The sequence below is a fragment of the Lepidochelys olivacea genome (genome assembly GCF_965140295.1).
Source record: "Lepidochelys olivacea isolate rLepOli2 genome assembly, chromosome: 25".
NCBI lineage: Eukaryota > Metazoa > Chordata > Testudines > Cheloniidae > Lepidochelys > Lepidochelys olivacea.
This window is the reverse complement of record NC_140435.1, coordinates 12,630,551-12,641,281: the sequence shown is the minus strand read 5'-3', so window position 1 is coordinate 12,641,281 and position 10,731 is coordinate 12,630,551. Positions and strand designations below refer to the sequence as shown.

At 47.5% G+C, this 10,731-nt stretch overlaps 1 pseudogene across 1 annotated transcript; it reads left to right on the top strand.

Annotated features, from left to right (window-relative positions):
- Positions 1 to 2,379: 2,379 nt before the first annotated feature.
- Positions 2,380 to 4,712, top strand: LOC311513172 (E3 ubiquitin-protein ligase RNF167 pseudogene; annotated as a pseudogene). The gene has a single exon. The product of its transcript is annotated as an E3 ubiquitin-protein ligase RNF167 pseudogene (transcript).
- The last annotated feature ends 6,019 nt before the right edge of the window (positions 4,713 to 10,731 follow it).

Here is a 10,731-nt window from a genome sequence, read left to right as displayed (position 1 = left end):
GGGTGTAAATGCAGAGTCACTCCACTGAACTCCAGGGCCTGTCCATAAATTAAGTAACACATGTTTGGGTGATTTTCAAGACCCACTCACCCCTTGCCACACTTTGTAACACTGAAAAAAACATGGAAAATTAAGGTCCCTGATGCACTTTGTCGTTTATGGACAGCCAAAGTTATTTTGGGTTTATGCCAGTGTAACTTGGAGCAGAATTTGGCTATACAATTGCAGCTATAAATCCTATTGACCACTTTTCTCCACCATCTCTGGATAGGACCTTCCTCTTACTTCGTGTCCTACCTTTGCACTGGAACTGCCTGCTGTTCAGTACTTTAGAGCCACATACGTATTCGGAAAGCCAACATCCAAGTATTCCAGTTCTATTTGCAATGGTGAGCTGAGCCAATAGCAAATCTAACTAGCTTCAAACTATTTATTCTCAACCAGTTTACTACAAGGACTGATTTTACACCCACTGTAAAAGATGAAGATTAGTTACTAAGCCACCTCCTCCCATCCCATCTCCCGGGCTAGCCCTGAGCACGTCTCAAATCTTTTTTCATGCATTTATCCTCACAGCACCTTGTGAAGTAGCTTTCTATTCCTGGCTCCTGCTCCTCCCTTACCCTGCTGCACAATCCCAAGCAAGTTGCGTGCCTCTGTTTCCCTCCTACTCTTACCTATTTAGATTGCAAACTTTTCAGGGTAGGGACTGTTTCTCTTGTATGTACAGCACCTGTTGGGATGGTGCCGTACTGAATGAATGGTGTGAGCACAACTTGACACGACTTAAACATGGCTGAAGAACTGCAGAGGATCCTGGGAGCAGGCTCCCTTTAAGCAGAAGCAGATGTGATAAAGGATGGACAAATCCTGCGTGTGCGATTGATAATGAACCTATTGGTTGGCAAATATGGGCCTGTGCAAAAGTAAATATCACATGCACACAGTTCCAGCATGGAGCACAGGCCGACCTGGTTATAGTGACCCTACAGCAAGGACACCATGAAGAGAGCCAGAGTGAATGATTGATGAGTGAGTAAACATGGAGTGGTCTTTGTTCGGTACCCCCCATCCCACACACACACAGCCCCTTCTAAAATACTAATCAGACAAAAGTAATAACCACACGTTCACTGGGCATGCTTTTGAGACATCTGACTCCTCTGAGGAAAAAGAGTGTAAGAATCAAGCAAAGTAAATTACTATCAGAGAGAGAGCGGGGATTCCTTAATTGACGCTTGAAGAAGCTGCTAGACAGAGTAGCCAAAACTCTGCTCTGTGGGCTCGAGTAGGACTGTGACCAGAGGGGTTTCCAGGCAGCCAAGGCCTGGCCTCAAGGGAATCCGAGACAGACTAGAGAACTGCGGAGACAGACCTCGAGAGAAGAAGTCATCCATATAATTGGTAACCACCTTCTCTGTTTGCCAAGCAGGAACTGTGTGAGGCTAGCACAGGGCCTGCTTGTGTATGTTTGTGAAAGAGAGGCTCGCTAAGAGGAATGTATAGCTCTTAATGTATAGTTCTTAAATGTCTAACATAGGAGTTATGTGCTTAATGTAACCCTTTACCGCTTGTTTCTCGAATTCCTTCTCAAATGAACTGCAGTGTGTGCAAGTTAATTACTGTGGACCTTTTTCACTGGTATGACAGTAATCTGCCCCATTGGGAGCCATTAAAGATCCGCTTCAGAGGTAGTAGCCCCCTGGTGCCAAAAGCCCCTAGCACAATGGGCCCTGATCTTGGCTGGGGCCCTGTAGGTGCTACTGTGATAAAAATAACTACTAGTCACAAGTCATCCCCTATGATTTGTCTTGGAACTGGGTACGTGGCATAGATGGAAACAATAATAAGAAATGCAGCCCTTCCAAGCCCACAGATGGAGCAGGGAATTACCTCTACACTACAAAATGAGCCGGGATCTGCATTCCTGAGTGGATGGGGATGACCCAACAGATTCCCCCTCTTCCCTCTTCAGGGGATTCCCATTAAAAATGCCTCAAGCCCTGCCAAAGAATGGGAACTTGTAATTAGAGACTTGCAAACAGGATGGGAGGGAAAAATATGGTGTAAGGGCTGGGGTGGACGTGAGAAAGAGAGAGAGATACTAGACAAGGCAGTGAAGCAGTGATGTAACCCAGGCCGGGCGAGAAGTCTATTCTACAGCACTAAGCCACAACAGGTACATGTCGTGCTGCAATCTGACCCATGCCACGGTTATGGTGCAGAGGACAAGGCCAAAGGGTCTGCGGAGAGCCAGCCCTAACCAGGGAAGAAAAGCTACCATTCATCCAAGCCATTTCTGGCAGAGCTTCAGTGGTGGGTTTGATCATTTATATGCCTCTCCTCAGGAAGAGATTGGAAACCAGACAAGTGTGTTGGGGCTGGGGCGGAGGGAGAGAGAGGGGGAACCAGGGGCAGATAGGGAGCAGAGGACTCAGGAAAGAGCCAGAGAGGTGACAGGGCAAAGTGGGACCAAAGGAAAAGCCAGGTAAGGGGCAGACCCTAAATAAGAGACAGTGCAGGAGAGAGGGCCAAGGGGTGAGCCATGGAGAGAGACGTGGAGGAGACACGGAAACAAAGGTGGGGTGGAACCAAGAACGGGAAAGAGGAAGTTACTGGGGAAGAGAGGGAAGCTCGAGAGGGGAGGAGAACAGAGGGAGGCAGAGAACGGAAGGATCAGGGAGGCAAGAGGGGATAGCAGGCACAGAGGGCAAAGGTGGAGGTGACTCCAGCCTGCCCAGGAGAAGAGTCACCAGGGAGAGAGAAAGGAGAAATGTCCGCAGCTGCAGGACAGCTGGGCAGTGAGGTCATAAGGACCTGGGGAGAAGGTTCTGGAAGGTTGCTTGGCAGCTGGAAGCAGAAGCTAAGAATCAGTTGGGAGCAAACAGACCAGCTTGACAAGCAAAGGAAGCTGCAACCAGAAGCTTGAAGGCTTGGGTATAACCCAACACCCACTACATCTTGTCGAGTCCTGCTGCTATCACTGCCCGGCGGGAAGGGTCCAGTCTGTTCTGACACATGGAAGATCCAGTAGTCACCTTCAGTCCACTGTTCCCCATAAAGGCCTCTGAAGCCAGAGATTCCTCTTAGACAAGACCCAAGCCAGCACCGGTACAGAGAGTTCTCCACTAGCAACCAGCATGCGGCCACTGCTCCCGTCTCCTTTCCATATGGCCACTGTAGTCCTGCTCTTCCTGGTGCCCAACGGCAAAGCCTTTATCCGTGCAATTTACAACCGTAACTCCACCAGCCAAGATTTCAGTGCTCTCCCTGCACTCTTTGGGCCTCCACTCCCCAGCAAGGGACTGACAGGTTATCTGATCGAGGCAATGCCTGCCAACGCCTGTCACCCTATCGAAAGCCCGCCAGCACCCCGCAACTCCTCCATGGCCTTCATTGTGCTCATCCGCCGCTACGACTGCACTTTTGGTGCCAAGGTCCGACATGCTCAGCAAGCCGGGTACCGAGCTGCCATCGTGCACAACGTGAACTCACAAGCCCTTGTGGATATGGCAATTGGCATGGAAGAGATTGGGCAGCGGATCGAGATACCTTCTGTCTTCACTGGGGAAGCAACCTCCGAGCTCTTGAGAAAGGTTTGCCGCTCTGAGGAAGGAGCTCACGTCATCCTTGTCCCTGAATACTATCACTTCGCCTGGGAGGAGGATGCCAGGAACGCCTGCCCGCGTGCTTGCAGGTGCCGGCTGCAGCTGCTGGGACACTGCTCCCATGTCCCGATTCTTCCAGTCTGCAGGGCAATTAGCATCCTGGTGGCCGCAGTGACAGGCATCCTGCTCATTGTGAAATACATAATGGGGTACCACATCTGGAGGAAGAGGAGGAACCCACGAAGAGAGGAGCAGGGGAAGAAGTCCCCCACCAACACGTTTAACAGAGGCACCAAGTACACAGAATGTGCCATCTGCCTGGAGACATATGAAAAGGGAGACATGCTGAAGATCCTGTCTTGCTCCCATGCCTATCACAGCAAATGCATAGACCAATGGCTCTTAACCCAGACCTGGAATAAGACCTGCCCTCTCTGCATGCAGAGGGTGACTGTGGCAGCAGAAAGTCCTGACTTGTACATAGAGGGATGTATAGAGGAGGAGGGGGATGAGGGCAGCCAGGAGGAGGAGGAAGATGGACACAACAGGGAGCGGCAGTAATGGACGGCCAAACCAAAATCTGACTAACATAGTTCTGCCAAACGCAGACTCCCCCATACTCTCAGCTTCCCCTTCCATCCTCCCTCTCCACTCTAGCTCTGGCCAAAGTTTATTGGGAATCATTTTAGCTCAGCATGGACCCAGAAAGACATGGGAAGGGAAGAGCAGCGGAGGCAGACGGCGATGAGCAGTGGAACACCGAATGCACTTCCTTTGCTCTGCTTATCTTGGGCAGCAGGTTGAATCCAAGCTGGTTTTAGGAAGGTGAAACTCTGCTGAAGTCAACTGGAGTCACACCAGGTCTGGCTACCAGAACATCCAGCAGTGGCCTGCAATATCAGCTGTCAAACGATGAGGAAGAGTGGCTTGAAGCCACCTCCAGATCCTCTGCTTTTCCTCAAGTTCTCCCTAACAACCGTCTTCCCGCACATGCCTCACACTCTGCAGGTTGTTTATTTCACACAGATTTTTCTGGGTAATTTCTAGCACCAGTTTGGGTTTGGTTAAATGAGATCAGCTGGCAAGATGTAAAAACTTGTTAGATTGGGTGAAAATAAAATGCATCAGAAATCACCCCATTACTGTGAGCATCTCTGTTTAGATAGCCCACCACCATCTCCTACTGCAACTCCTCAAATGGACCAAAAATCTACTAACAACAAACAACAAGGACAATAATAATAATAAACAACAAAAGATTTATTATTAATATTAATTATACTTTGCACTCTCATGGTAATAATGATAACAATTACTGGGGTCCTTTCCAACCATAGATCTCAAAGGATTTTACCTTGGAAGTTCAGTATCATTATCCCCATTTTAGATGTGGGGAAACAGAGGCAAAGAGACGGGAAGTGACATGCCCAAGGTTCCCTGTTTATTTGTCTCTCACTGTGCTTCTTTCGCAATCATTCTTCCTTTTGTTCTTCTGCTGACCTAAATTTTCTGCTGTTGTAAATCAGTGTGGCTTCATAGACTTTATTGGAGCCATCTTGGTTTCTACCATCTGAGTACAAGGATCTATGCATCTTTTGTATTTAAATTGTCTCTATCTCTGTCTACATACCACAAGCGTGGGGAAAAGCCAACCCAGTTGGCCTAACTGCCCTGATTAACTGGAGTCCTGCTTGATTTTGTTACCATCCTTCAACAGAACGTTTACATGGATAGACAGACCAACTCACTGCGTTATCAAGCCAGCTCACCATTAGCAGGCACAGGGCTTGTTTAAAATGATTTATCAACATGGTTTGAATTCCCACTGTGCAAATGCTGCATTTAATATACCTCTTTAAATGATTAAGCTTCATCATCTTTCTGCTTCCATTATATATTTTTTCCCCTCAAAGATCTTACAAGATCAAGATTCCACCTTCTACAGTAAAATTTATCCCTCAGAGCGTTTGTCCTTATTACACTACAAATTTGCTGCTGCAGCACAATTTGACTTAATCAAAACAAATTAGAAAGCCATCTTGACAAGGTCCTGCTAATTTCAGCCCGTCTCCATGATGGGATTGAAGGAGAACCACTTCCTTCTAGGCACGTAACGGGGACAGTCTGGGGATCTAAATTAAAGGTCATTATGTAGAATGGAATGGGGAGATTTGAGGCAGGTTGCAAATCTTGTTGGAAATCACAAGATGAAGATCTTGATTAAGGGAAAGAAAATCACTTGAAGGAAGATTGGAATTCTCCACTGAGGGCCACTCTAGAAGACTTCAGGTCTGAATGGGAGGGACTCCAATCATTTTCCCCATCAAATTTGAAAAACCTGTTAACTATTAGCTCTGGCTTTATTCTGCTTTGAATGTCTCCCAAAGCAAAAAATGACCTTAAGTACCCACCACTTCGGCTCTGATAAGGATTGCCGAGCAAAAGGATGAATATAAAAAGGAGAGACATACTGTTGATTTAATTGCCAGCATCCGTCACAGCAGTGGCGCTGGCTGAATGACATGCATTTAATTAGAATAAGAGATGCTTTGGCTTTGGTCAATGAAACATACATAAAAGCCTGTACAAAACCTGACCTCTCTTATGAACATTGCCTTCTAAATACTGTGTTAGTTTGCAGTCAGCTGTCCCTTGCCTCACACCATTCCAAGCAGCTGAACTTCCCCGCATTTGCTTCATCAATGCACATCAGCACTGATTCTCTTTCCATTAAGCCTCCATGCTCATCTGATTCTTGGCTTCTTACACTCCTGCCTCAAGAATTTACAACTTTGAGCTACTTCTTACTATGGGCAGAGAATTCAAGCTTTGTATCCATTCTGTGATGAGCCTTTTCACCATGCTATGCCTCACCTAGAGGGGCCAAGCTGTACTGCGATGATAGTCAACCCCAAAAGCTAGGTTGCAAGTCGTATTGAGTGACTGGGGCTGGTCTTGCAAGGCACTGAATGCCTCCTGCCAGTTGCTAAGCACCCTCAACTCTTGAGCTGGTCAAAACATTTTTGTCCAAATGGTTCTTCAACAAAAAATACCATTTTCATCTACATGTTTTGAAAAAGGTGTCAGTTTTGATGAAGTTTCATTTTAAAAAAAACCCGCAAAGTGCTTTGATAATGTAGAAACATCATCCGGTTTTGACTTTTTCAGAATGGAATGTTTTGATTTTTCATTTTTTGAAATGACTTTTCAAAACAAAATTCATTGGTTTTTTTTTAATAAAAAATTATTTTAAACATTTTTAAAGGTCAAAATCAAAAGGAAATATTTTGATTGACCCGAAACAAACTTTTTTTCAGAAAACTTTCTTTTTCATTTGCTTGTTTTTATTCATTCTGTTTCAGACTGGAAAAAATTTTTGGAAGGGCAGAATTCGCCACGAAATGGAAAATCTGGTCACTCCCTGGCTCTCCTCCATTCTTGCTGAAGTCAATGAGCTCAGTACATCTTTCCCTTCAACCTTGCAAAATCAAAAGGAGTGGAAAATGCTAACCACTCAGAATGGTAGAGTTTTGCATCCATGCCACACTGGGCTACATGACCACACAAGCAAACGGTGAACTGGTGCCCAATGGGCGCTGAGAATGGTCCGCCCCATGCAGGTGGTACTCAGCCTTTTGTAGGAGGAGGAGCACTGGGAATTGCCCAAACCGTGTTCGCTTCCACCCTATGCTGGGTGGGATTTCCAGAAGCACGCACACCACCCTAACTTTGCTCCCACTCAAATCAGTGGGAGTGTTACAGAGTCAGGCTAATACTAAGCCCACCTGCTGTCTTTAAATACAAAGGGGAGGAGGCTAATACACAGCTCCATAACCTTCTCCCTAGTAAACGCTTGCACAGACCATGGGCAGAATTCATTGGTTTCCTCTTCAAAGGGATTTTTTTTCCTGATCAAATATTTCTTAAACTTTCAGGGATTCTCCGTGGAAGGAGACACAATCACAAGGAACTGTTACTGACAAGCTATTCCTTTTAGCCTTCACCCCCTTACGGAGGAGACATATAGCCCAAGTATTTTACTGAACCTTCCTAGCTTCCCTTCCCAATGTGGCCTTAAAGATTATTTACCGTCCTGTCTTGGGGGCTTTTGCTGGAAAAGCAGGAGCAGTGTGCAGGCAGAATTGGACGGAGATTAGTTGGAGTCTTGCCTCTGAGAAAGCAACAGGGGCTCCCACGGCAGGAATAATAAAGAGCTCCAGGAAACAAATTGCTTTTAATTAGAGCAGGTGTGCAGCGCCTAAGAAGTGTCATTGTGTAAACATTTATTCAAGTCTTTAAAAGGACTGAAAGGCAAAATGCCATGCCCGCCCCCACTCCTCGCCCAAGGTCCTTGCAGCCCAGGGCACAGACACTGCAAAACAATTCGTCACAGCCAGTGTCAGAGAAATTTCATTCTCAGACAAAAGCCATGCATTTCTCGTGCCTCTCCAAGGTGAAGGATTCCTGATGCCTCAATGATGCCATGTTTCTTTGCTACAAGAGTTCAAACAAACTGTTTCCTGCTTGCCCAAGGATCTGGCTGTAATTCCATTGACTTCAATGGAGGGATTGGGTTCCAGGGCTTCTCCTTTCTAGCCCCGTGACAGCGTGTTAAGAACTACATTTGGCAAAACAGATCCACACCTGGAAATCCGGACTCAGGTCGTTTCATTTCCATTAGCCCTCATAAGCAGATGACAGGAGTGCATGAACATAGACAGCGTGGGATGAGAGCATTCACCCAGCTGCTAGCTCAAAGCCAGGTAATCATTTATTACATTCCCCATCATTCCAGCTGCCTCCTCCTTGCACTGAGGGGGGAAAAAAGGGCAATTCCAAGTTCCATTGTTTAGCTTTCTGGGAGATGTTAATACTTTAGCACCTTCATTTTCTCAGCCACTATGCTCCCTACTCTTCAAGGTTATCCTCAAACCTCCACAGTCGCGACTACTCTTTTCCCATTCAAGATCCTCCGTACCAGATCAGCTCAATGATCTATCCACGCCAGCATCTTGCCTCCAGCCATGGCCAGGGCTAACTAAGGCAAGAAACGCCACCATGGACAATTATGGAACAATCTGTCCCCCCAGAAACTTTCTTTCTAACCCCATTACTTAGCGTTTGGCCCATGTCCCGAAACATGAACGCATTTCCTCCCTGGATAGGAGGGCTAGAACCCAACACAGAACTTGAGCCAACAGAATTTCTCTAATCCACCACTAACAATGGATATACAAAAAGAAAAGGAGTACTTGTGGCACCTTAGAGACAAACACATTTATTTGAGCATAAGCTTTCGTGAGCTACAGCTCACTTCATCGGATGCATTCAGTGGAAAATACAGTATTTTCCACTGAATGCATCCGATGAAGTGAGCTGTAGCTCAGATAAATTTGTTAGTCTCTAAGGTGCCACAAGTACTCCTTTTCTTTTTACGAATACAGACTAACACGGCTGCTACTCTGAAACCTGTCACAATGGATATACAGTGCATCTAGTACCTCGGACAAGTTAGGTTGATCGGCATTCTTAAGGCCAAGAAGTTACAGCGTTGTTATTATTTATTAGGTGTATTATGGTAACACCTAGGAGATGCAATCATGGACCAGGACCCCACAGTGCTTGGTACTGTACAAATACAGAGGAAAAAGACGGTCCCTGCCCCCAAAGAGCTTACAGTCTAGACAAGAGACAACAGACAGGCCGGGAGCACAAGGAAACGAGGGACCTATATTGGTCAGGTGGATGGCCAGTGCTCTCAGCTAACCATTGCCAATTTTTCTTGAAGGCATCACAGAAAAGGGGAGTTTTAAGAAGGGATTTCCAGGAGGACAATGTGGCTTTGTGGATGCTGACTGGGAGCTCTTCCCATGCATTGGCCTGGGGTGGATAAGGGGGGCGCAGGGGGAAAGGAAAGCAGAGGGAAAGCACGAAGGTGCTTGTTTGAAAATGTAACAAATGGACGATGTAGGCTGCACCCTGGCTGGATCAGAGGCAGGAGTCAACATCTGGAGAGATGATGGGTGGTGGGGGGGAAATAGGCCAGGATGGCCCTTGAAAGTGAAGACAAGTGGCCTACCCCAGAAGATTTCCCTCTGCCTTCTGGACAGTGCATCCCTGCAGCAGTTCTAGGTGAAATGACATGATTCCGTTTTAAGTTCCCAACAGGCTTTGGGATTGGCCAGCCCCCGCAGGGGGAAAAGACGTCGATTTTGAAAACACGTCAGGGAGGCTCTTTGCCAGGGCTGGTGCTAGACATTCTGGTGCCTTTGGCGGCTGTTCCCTAAACACGTGGGGCGGGCACATCCTACAAGAGGCCAAAACTGTCCCAGCTGGTGGAGAGGCGACAGTAGCCCATGCAACCCACCCCTATTGGCAGCCCTGAGCTCTCTTCCTCTCTCTTGCTGCAGGCTTCCCCCGCAGCTCTGCCTTTCAGACTCTGCTGGGGTAGGGGAATCTCATTAGGTAAAGTACGTGGTGTGCTAGGCTGGCCAGAACGCTCTTGGACTCTTTCTTCCCGTCTGGCATCCATTCAGCTTGCAGTCCCGCTCAGCTTGCCCGGTCTCCAGAGCAGTCATAGATAAGAGAACCCTCCTTTCCCAGGTACCGGGAAAGAGTTCAAAACCCACATGGAATCCACGCTCTGAAAAGCCTTTTATCTCCATTGGGCTGGCGTCCTCCCAGGGTCAGCCAGTGGGCACCTCCCACATTTAATCAGACGCTTACAAGCAGAGGCAAGTACATCCGCTTTGTGAATGAAGTGGGCTCGAGAACATTCCCAGCAGTACACTGGGGGGAAGAAGGGGGGAGGACACAGCACTGCTGGGTCATTACCAGGGCCTGTGACATCATTCCCCTCTCTGGGGCTCTGAAGCCATCTGGCAGGCAGCAGAAGAGACAGGAGTCTGCTGTGGCAAATGCAAGGGGAAGTTTCCTTAGACAGCTGGGCAGACTGAGATCCAGTGCTGTGGGTTTGTGACTCAAGTACATCAGTGCCCTGGGGGCGGCAGTACCAAGTCCCTTGGGGTGGGACTTGCTATCCTGATGCTGCTTCCCGGCCACCCAAAAAAGAAAAACCAGCACAGGCGAGGGGGTGCCTCGTGCATATCCCCAGCCCTGACCC